Source organism: Primulina huaijiensis, chromosome 17, assembly GCF_012295235.1.
Source record: "Primulina huaijiensis isolate GDHJ02 chromosome 17, ASM1229523v2, whole genome shotgun sequence".
Lineage (NCBI taxonomy): Eukaryota > Viridiplantae > Streptophyta > Magnoliopsida > Lamiales > Gesneriaceae > Primulina > Primulina huaijiensis.
In genome coordinates this window covers 16,927,785-16,938,244 of record NC_133322.1, presented here as the reverse complement: position 1 = coordinate 16,938,244, position 10,460 = coordinate 16,927,785, and positions in this window count along the sequence as shown.

Sequence of the window (10,460 nt, the reverse complement as noted above, 5' to 3'; positions counted from 1 at the left end):
AGGATAAGAGTTAGTTGTGATTAATACGAATACGATGACATGTAAGGCCAAGGCTCAGTGGATGGGTAATGTTTTCGCTGTTGTCCCTGCCGTCGGGTACCACGGTTATACGTATACGGATCCATCAAATAGAGCTGATATGAAAGTCACAACTAATGAACTGAATTCAAATAAAGAAAATTAATACGTATATGATTATATGTTGAGACATGTTTTGACACGTTATGCTTCGTTACGATATGTTTACGTTCACGTTTTTAAGATCATGAAATGTATGTTGATTACAGTACTTTTCACCGTTGTATGTTATGTATATGTATTTGCTATAATGTTTATGGTGTGTTGAGTCTTTAGACTCACTAGGCGTGAATGATGCAGGTGAGCATTTTGTTGAGGAGACTGGAGGTGCCGAAGACTGAGTAGGCGGGGCTGGATGTTCGCACGAGAACCCAAGGACCATATTTTTCCGCACATTATGTTTTTAAGTTAGGAGAGATCATGTATATTTTCATACTCTGTCATTTTTATAAGTTGTTGGATCGACATGATTTTTGGTATATTTTTAACTCAATATTAAAATACCAGTATTGGGATCCTCTTATTTTAAAATGCGTGTTTTACAGCAGTTATTGCATGCATGCTTTCAAATGTATATCTCGAAATTTAGCTTTTTTTTTAAAAAAAATTTCTAGTACTATTTTAAGTAGTAGATGTTTCATATGTAATTTTTTCTCTAAATCCATTGAGTCTCTATCGAGAACAATAGGCATGATAATTGGTACACCATATTTTTACCTCCCCGAGTCTTGGAAATGTTACTTATTTTTTAGGCATTGAAGTTTGTTCAACAGTAGATAAATCTCTTCTCCTTATACAGACAAAGTATGCCAAAGAACAATGATTCAAGACTAAGATGGATTCAACAAAAGCATTGTCGACTCCTATGACTTCTGGTCTTTAGTTATCTTCAAATGATGACGATCATTTTGACAATCCCATGCTCTATAGAAGCACGGTTGGAGTTTTACAATACCTTATTCTCACCAGACCAAACATCACATATAATGTGTTGAAACATTTCATGTTCGCAATCTTGATTTTAATGTTAACAAAACTTGTTATTTTGTTTCTAATGAATTTACCTAAGTGCGCAGAAAGCTGAAACTAATCAGGTTTTGAACTGATCAGTTACCGAGCCAAAACTGAAGCTATCGAGACACAAACTGAAAGTGTCAACTGAACCAGTCAAACTGAAATATAAAAGACCAGTTCAACTGATTGTTCAGTTGATAGGTGGTTCAACAGAAAACCTTCAGAAGCCCGACCAGCTAATGAAGAGTTCAACTGATGAAGACCCCAACTGACCAGTTCAACTGAATCAGTGAAATCAATTCAGCTGACGAGCCAACTGATTTCACCAAACCAGTTCAACTGACCAATTCAGAACATCAGTTAGGAACCAATCAATTTGCAGAACACGACAAGTTTATCTACGTGGAATCCTGCTATGCACAAGGGTATAAAAGTAATTTTCCGATAAAATGACAATAATGAACGTTGCAGCAACGCTTAAAGTCAAAATGTTCCAGAATGGCTGTCGGAAAGTACAAGACAAATTTCGAGGAACGAATTCAAACTGCAACGAACATATTTGATGAGTCTTGATGTACGATTACATTGCCCTTATAAATACAAGATCAAGACCATCAACAAGAACGAAAGTGTGAAAGACACAAGAGAAAAAACACAAGTGTGTGGAAGAAGAGAGGGCTCGCTCAATGCATATCAGCTTACAAGAAGCAACCAACCCAGATTTGAGGGAACACTTCAACATGTTATCAGCTTAGATTAGAAGCACAATTTCCTCAATGTGTGTGAACACCTTCGTGCTATATTCATAGATCAGTTCTCACACACGCACACACAATCACTCACATACACAGAGAATCGAGTTTACCGAATAGCTGAGTGAGTCTTGCACAAAGACATTAAAATTATGTATGTAGTCTTTGACACATAGACGTTAAACAAGTGTTGGCTAGAAGGTGTTGCTTTCAATCTAGACTAGGAGTTCAGTTAGGCAATAGCGTAAGTCCTAAGCTGAGTGGATTTGTATAATATGTTGTATAAATCAAAGTCTTCTAGTGGATCTTAACCGAGGTGGTAGAAGGGGTGACGTAGGAGAAGTTGAAGTCTCCGAACATCCATAAACATATCTTGTGTCTTAACTGCTTAACTATTGTTTTAAAACTGATTTGATTAGTTCAGCTGATATCAGTTCAGTTCTCACCATAACTGAACTGATCCCTCTTATTTCAGTTAATAAGTTTTCGCAAGCTGAAAGCTTTAAACTGATCAGCTTTCTTAACGAAAGATTACTTCAAGTATTTTCCGCTTGGTTTAAAACCAAACTCGATTTAATTTATCGGTGTTTATATTCTTAGAACACGAGTTATTGCAGCTCATTGAGGCTATTGTATCTTTGAAGCATCATATGTATTGGGTGCTCAAACGATAACGATCCCTTCATAGTGTAAACAAAGTTTCTCAGTTCATGAAATGTCCTCTACAGCAACACTAAAAAGCCATCAAAAGAATTTTTCGCTATATCAATGGCACTTTGAACCTTGGCATTCGAATTTCCCCATCCTCTTGACTAAATTTTCATGGCTATTTTTGACGCGGATTGGGGCAGTGACCCAGACGATCGCCGCTCAATATCGGGTTTCTATTGGTTTCTTGGCAACTTTCCAGATTTCTTGGATTTCTTAAAAGCAATTTGTTTTCTCCAGACCAAGCATTGAAGCCAAATATCGAAGTCTCACCAATGCGACCTCTGAGTTACTTTGGCTACAATTATTGTTAAATGAGTTGTGTATTCCTTATAATCAACCACATGTGATGAGGTGTGATAATATCAGTACCATCTCATTAAGTGCAAATCCAGTTCTTCCTGCTCGAACTAAACATCTTGAACTATATCTTCATTTTGTTCATGAAAAGGTTCTGTCTAGCTCACTCACTCTCCGTTAGGCATGTTCCGTCTTACGATCAGATGGCAGATAAGCTTGCGGGGGCAAGATAAAGGCCCAATAGAACAAGTCAAGACCACTCACTTAAGTTCATCAGAATACTCAAGCCCATAGAAAAAGAATAAAATCGGTGGGAAACCTCCAGGAGAATCTAAGTTTTTAGTTTATTAAAGATTTGTTACAATATAGATTATAGGTGTCAAATTCTTATTCACTGTATTTTGTAAATATATAGAGGATGAAAGTATACCGAAATCAAGTGTGATGAAATGAATTTCAGAGTAGTTGTTTTCATCTTTGCTTCCTCCTTATTCTATTAACAGATGGAAATTCCTCTCTCAGGTGTCGACAAACAGGAGCTTCACATTGGTGTCCAAGAGGTAAGGTATTAGCTCGTGAACAGTTTCCCTTGTGGAAAGTTTGCCACTCTCACGACTTTTACACAGATTCATTTTGTTATTGTAGGAACCTCGACTTGTGCATTTAAGTGAAGGTCTCAAACCATTCTTAAAGAGAGCCGAAGCTAGAGAAGTGATGCATATAATATTCTCATATCATTGGCATTTGGTTTTTTTCAAATTTCAAGCACATTAGTCTTGAGCTGCTTTTTATCCGATGTCTTTTTTAAAAAATAAAATTAAAAAAAAAATTTATATTTAAATTTTATTTTTATAAATCATTCAAAATTAAAAATTTGAAAATAAAATTTAATATACAATTTTCATAAATTATTATAAATCACTACAAATTAAAAATTCGGATCTTAATTTTATGCACACTAGAAAATAGAGATATACATTAATCTTGATAAACTTGAAATCTTCTCTTCAACATAGATTAGCACCCGACTCAAAACCAGACCATCACTCTTGGGAAAGAAATCCACAAAGTGCATGGAATTATGATCAATTCTCAACCACTCTCCGAGAAAAAAACTCACTAACTCCAACATTACAATGAAACAACCTTCAAATTATGAATCTCCTTTTGGATTTCCTGAGAAAGAAAGCACAACCAAAATCTGATTTAGTAACAATTAACTAACAAGGTTACTTTTTACATTCTTAAAATTCAAGTTCCTTTTAGGATAAATTGGAGATAACTACCTAAATCCAAACTCAACTTTATTCTAACTTCCTACACCTAAAAGACTTTCTTTAAACTCCCTAATATAATAAAATGGACAAAATTACCCTTAGGTGTGTTAAATTAAACGATTGGTTTTACTGGGCCAGAAATGGTATAAGAGTCTAAGTAAAATTATTTCAAACATACAAATTTATTATTATTATGTAATTAAATATTTGAGGAGGAGAATTTTCTAAAATTAACATGAATACAAACGTAGTTAGGAGTTCAGTTTAGGCAGTAGCGTAAGTCCTAACTGAGTGGGTTTGTAAAAGTAGTTATATAAATCAAAGTCTTCTAGTGGATTCTACTCGAGGAGGTAGAAAGGGTGACGTAGGAGCAGTTGAAGTCTCCGAACATCCATAAATATATCTTGTGTGTTTAACTGATTAACTGTTGCTTTTAAACTGTTTTGATCAGCAAGAGTATCCGTCAGTTCAGTTATCACTATATCTGAACTGATGTTATGCGATAACTGATTTCCTTCATTTCAGTTATTCAGTTCACATAAGTTAAAATGCTTTCAAATATAACAGCTTTCTTCACAAAGGATTACTTCGGGTATTTTCTACTTGGTTCTTAATCAAACCCGATTTAATTCATCGGTGTTAACAATTTTAGAACACGAGCTATTGCAGCTCATTGGAGAATATTGTGTTTGAAGAATCTCGTAGATGCCCAGCACATGATCCTTCAATTGGTATCAGAACTAGTTGTTCTAAGAAGAACAATTGAAGAAAACTGTCTGTTTTTAAAATAGTTTAATTGCTATTTTAAAGTATTTTATACTTTTTTCAAAACTATTTGAAAAAGTTTATATTTCTTTCATTGCGAAGAGTGGAGAGGATTGGCTCAACAACTAACATTGTCGCCACTTCACTCGACTCTGAGCTTTGGGGTTTTAATCAGCCCGCAGGGTCTTGAACTATACCTGCCAAGACGGTCAGCTAAACTGTTCAGTGAACAAGATTTCAGTTGCAAGCCTACCAGTTCAGCTGACATACAAATGAAGCTTGGCCATACTGGGACGTTGGATGATTAAAGTGGAGCTTAATCATCAAACAACTTACCGCCGCTCCATTGATATATCATATCAATGCGGTTTAGCATCTATTGAGTCAATTTGAGTCTGCTCAACCAGTTAGCCTGCAAAGAGATCAATTTAAAGGCAAGTTAGTTGCTCTTCTAGAAAAAAGACTCAAGATCGTTGCAGCATTCTAAGCACTCAAGGCAACTAGCCGTTAATATATTCAGTTTTGTCATATGTAAACTGACTGATATTTAGTGTTGTTTAAAATATACTATTGTAGTAGAAATTTTCCTTACAATTGATGATGTACTTGAATGTAAAATACAAGGAAGTTTATTTGATTAAATAAACATTATGTTTATCCAGTTATGTTTCGTAGTGACTAAACTGATATACATAGATTTCTTGCCTAAATTTCTTGGATGTTTAAAGGCTGTAAAAATTTTTCAATAGAGCTTTTAAATTCAGTTGTTGAGGAGGATTTTTTCTTCTCCTTCAACTGTAAATTCTTTTAAAGTTGTTTTAAAAATTTCTTTTCTTTAAAATTCTTTTAAAATGCTTTTAAATGTTTTTAAAATGATTTTTGAAATTCTTTTAAAACCAGTCGTTTATTCAGTCTTTGAGGGGGAGTTTTTAATTGTTTTAACTTATACCAACTCTCAGACTGATATTTGTTTAAAACTTTTAATCGCTTTAATTGCTCAAGTTTTGTGATCATCAAATAGGGAGAGATTGTTGGAACATTTCATGTTAGTAATCTTTACTTAATTTTGATGTTAACAAAACTTGTTATTTTGTTACTAATGATCTACCTTAGTGTACAGAAGTTAGGATCAGTTACGAGCTGTCAAGATTGCAAACTGAAGACGTCAAACTGAAAGCGCTAACTGAATCAGTTCAACTGATATTTTCAAGAGCAGTTCAACTGATTGTCCAGCTGATAGGTAGTTCAGCAGGAGAACCCTAAAATCTCGGTCAGTCGAATGAGTGTTCAACTGATGAAGAGCCCAGCTGACCAGTTCAACTGAACAAGAGTGAAATCAGTTCAACTGACGAGTCAACTGATTTCACTAGCTCAACTGAAGATCAGTTCAGCTGATCGGTTCGAAACATCAGTTAGAATCATTCAGTTACATATGAAGACAAACTGAGTCAAGTGGATTCCAGCTATGCAAAAAGGTACAAAAGCCTTTGTCAAGTCAAATGACAATAATGGACGTTGCATCAGAGCATTGAAGACAAATGTTCCAGAAGGATAGTCGAAAAGACGAGACACAAAGTCCAAAGAGCCAATTCAAAATGCAACGGATATAATAAATGAGTCTCACTGTACGTTCAAATCTTCATGCCTATATATAGAAGATTAGTGAAGACTTAATATAAAGAGATGAAAGTGAAGTGTGTGAAAACAAAGGGCACGCATATTGCTCATCAGTTTTCATAGAAGCATTCATCCTAGTTGCGAGAGATCTCTTCATAGATATCTTCTTAGTTTAGAAGCATATCTTTCTAGGTGTGTGAGAACACCTTCTCGGTGTATTCTTTGTTCAGTTCTCACACACACGCACACACACCACCACCCAAAATACAGTCTTGCACAAAGACATTAAACTTGTGTATGTAGTCTTTGACACATAAACGTTAAATAAGTGTTGGCTGGAAGGTGCTGCCTTCAGTCGTAGTAAGGAGTTCAGTTTAGGCAGTAGCGTAAGTCCTAGCTGAGTGAGTTTGTACAAGTAGTTGTATAAATCAAAGTCTTCTAGTGGATCCTACTCGAGGAGGTAGAAGAGGTGACGTAAGAGCAGTTGAAGTCTCCGAACATCCATAAACATATCTTGTGTGTTTAACTGATTAACTGTTGCTTTTAAACTATTTTGATCAGCAAGAGTATCTGTCAGTTCAGTTGTCACCATAACTGAACTGATGTACGCGATAACTGATCTCCTTCATTTCAGTTATTCAGTTCACATAAGTTAAAATACTCTCAAATATAACAGCTTTCTTCACGAAGGATTACTTCGGGTATTTTCTGCTTGATTCTTAACCAAATCCGATTTAATTCATCGGTATTAACATTCTTAGAACACGAGCTATTACAGCTCATTGTAGAATATTGTGTTTGAAGAATCTCGTAGATGCCCAGCACACGATCCTTCAATTGGTATCAGAGCTAGTTGTTCTAAGAAGAACAATTGAAGAAAACTGTCTGTTTTTAAAATAGTTTTAATTGCTATTTTAAAGTATTTTATATTTTTTTCAAAACTATTTGAAAAATTTTATATTTTTTGATTGCGAAGAGTAGAGAGGATTGGCTCAGCAATTAACATTGTCGCCAATTCACTCGACTCTGAGCTTTGGGGTTTTAATCAGCCCGCAGGGTCTTGAACTCTACCTGCCAAGACGGTCAGCTAAACTGTTCAGTGAATAAGATTTCAGTTGCAAGCCTACCAGTTCATCTGACATACAAATGAAGCTTGGCCATGCTGGGACGTTGGATGATTAAAGTGGAGCTTAATCATCAAACAACTTACCGCCGCTCCATTGATATATCATACAAGTTCATTTGACATAGAATATCAACAGCATTCAACAATTCCTCAAACTGTCTCTACAGTTCATTTGACATAGAAGCGAGCATATTACAATTTAGCTTGCATACTATGGTCCTACCATCTTGAATGCTTTGTCAATTCATCAAGACTGCCATTAGTGTATATGCAATTTTCTTCAAATTAAGAACAATTTTCCCAGCCAATCTTGAAAATTAGTGTATAGTTAGCTTGTTTTAATAACATAAATGAATTACGGGACGAAATCATATATATACTGATATGGAAACATAATAAACGTTACCGACTATTTTAAAATATTTTGTAAGACGTAAAATATGGACTTTTGTTTTTACGAATTGACTCCCACTATTTTGACATTTTCACCACCCTCTGATTAAAAACAGGAAATCCAATTTTCTTAGTGAGTAAGCAAAGCTCAATTGCGAAATCATGATTCCGAATAATATCAGCCAATCATAATTTCCAAAAGGTAGAGCTCAATTGCAACTGCTTGCAACTCTTACATAATTTTGCCTCACGTTTGAGGAGGGCCCGATAATATGATCCACTTTCTCTTCACGTGTCGAGCCCGACCCATCAATGTTGAACCTTAGTAGACGGTCGCCATGAGATCCCCAATAATATGAGCCAAATTCATGGGAGTTCCACGTAGTTCACATCAAATATGTCAGTGGAAGTCACAGCTTTCCGACATCCAGGCCTCCCCAATAATATGAGCCAAACACTGACCGCGGGTAGCGTTCATCATGCAACCACCGTTGATGGAAGGCAAGGGATTATCAAACTTTCTTTTAATTATCCTTTTAATGGGCTTGATTTAAATTTTGGATCTCATACAAAATGAGAGATTTTAATTTTAAAAATTTGTCTTATCATTAATTTTAAAACTCGAGCCATGATGGTTTGTATGATTGCCGGATTAATGCAGCTCTTGTTATTATATTAATGATAACGTACATACTGATTATTTATAATATTTCACATACATCATAAATAATAAAGGATGATCGATAACCGAGAGCTAATTGATTCCTACGAGCCACATACGGATCCATGTCCATAACCTAGGTAAATGCAGGGATGCCAATGCAATATTACATAAGCTTCCAATATTTTACATGTCTTCGATCTTCAAAACTCGTTCCGAGGATCGAGCTCACCGTCTTCAAATCTTGATATCCCACTAATTCTAATATTTACATAAAATATCCATGGCACATTGGGATACAAATTTAGGGAGTGGGAACGGACCATAAACCAGGTCCACTTTTAATTATCAAATAATAAAAATTAAAACACGTAAAATATCCTAACATACACTTAGCACATTGATCATGGCTCTCGATCATTCTTTTAACAAATAATATCATATATTATATAAATTCGACAATATCACATATTATCAATAAATCGTGTATCTCGTAAATTATCACGAACGACCATAATTGTCAAATTAAATAAACACTTTTATTTAATTTCAAATAATTAAATTTCTAGTAAAAACACCTTTTACCATAAATAATTAAAATCATATTTCAATTATATAATTTATAAGAAATCGATTTTATCAAAATTATTGTAGGGGTAAAATCGTCCGTATTTTCACAAAATATCAATTTAGCCCAAAATTTTGAAAATCATAAAATCGCCCCTGGGCCCGAACAATTCAAGCTCACGACCCACCCGCCTGCGCCGCCCGATCCGATCGAGAGGTGGCGGGCGCGGCTGTGCAAGAACCTTTGGTATGTCGAGAGTTGCATATGAATTCGATAACCGATAGTGCCTGCAAGAACCTTTAGTCATGGTTAGCGTACAGTACGGTCCCTTCGACACATATATCTCGATCGAATCGACAACCATTAGCATATCGAGAGTTGCATATGAATTCGATAACGATGCAATTTATCTTTGAGTACTAATAGTGGCATGGTATGTGCAACTAGGACAACACGTTTCCCTAAAGCACATTTCTTGCTTTGGCCAGAGACTCCTTGCACTATTAACTCATCAGATCACATAGGATATCTTCACCCATAGGCGAACAGTGAATCCTTGACCACAATACATTTGCTCATACGTATTTCAAAACTACACCCAACCTCGCCACCTAATGACCCTCAATGGAGTCGGTAAACGGATCAAAGTGCATGCTAGTACGTATAGCCCTTACATTGTCCCGGGTCAAAGGACTAATAGTGTACAGTCATAACTGCGTACTATTCCACTCGATAAGTGGGAACCGATTGGACAGTCCGAGGGAGGGTTGTTTAGTGCATTATCACATGATCACTCATCTGTGTGAATGGATATCTTCATTCCCTTGCCAATGAAACATGGCGTTTACACCGCAGATACTAGTCTCGAACTCGAGCGACCTTTATCTATGTTTTAAGCGACTGATTCGACTAAGAACCTGTTTAGAATATACGGTACACTTCCTAATGAGTTTCATGATTTTAAATTACGACGCAGACCTCATGGTACCTATTGTATATTCAAGGACTTTATCTATGCAGCTTGCATGGGTATACAGATAAAGTATAATGCCAAAATCGAATAAAATTATAAAATATTATTAAAATAAAGATTGTTTTACATTAAAGTCAATAAAAGCACAAGTCACAAGTTGGTTTGACGGGCACCTACTCTAACAGTGTTATTCTCAAATAATTGGCATTTGTTTTTTTTTTTTTTTTT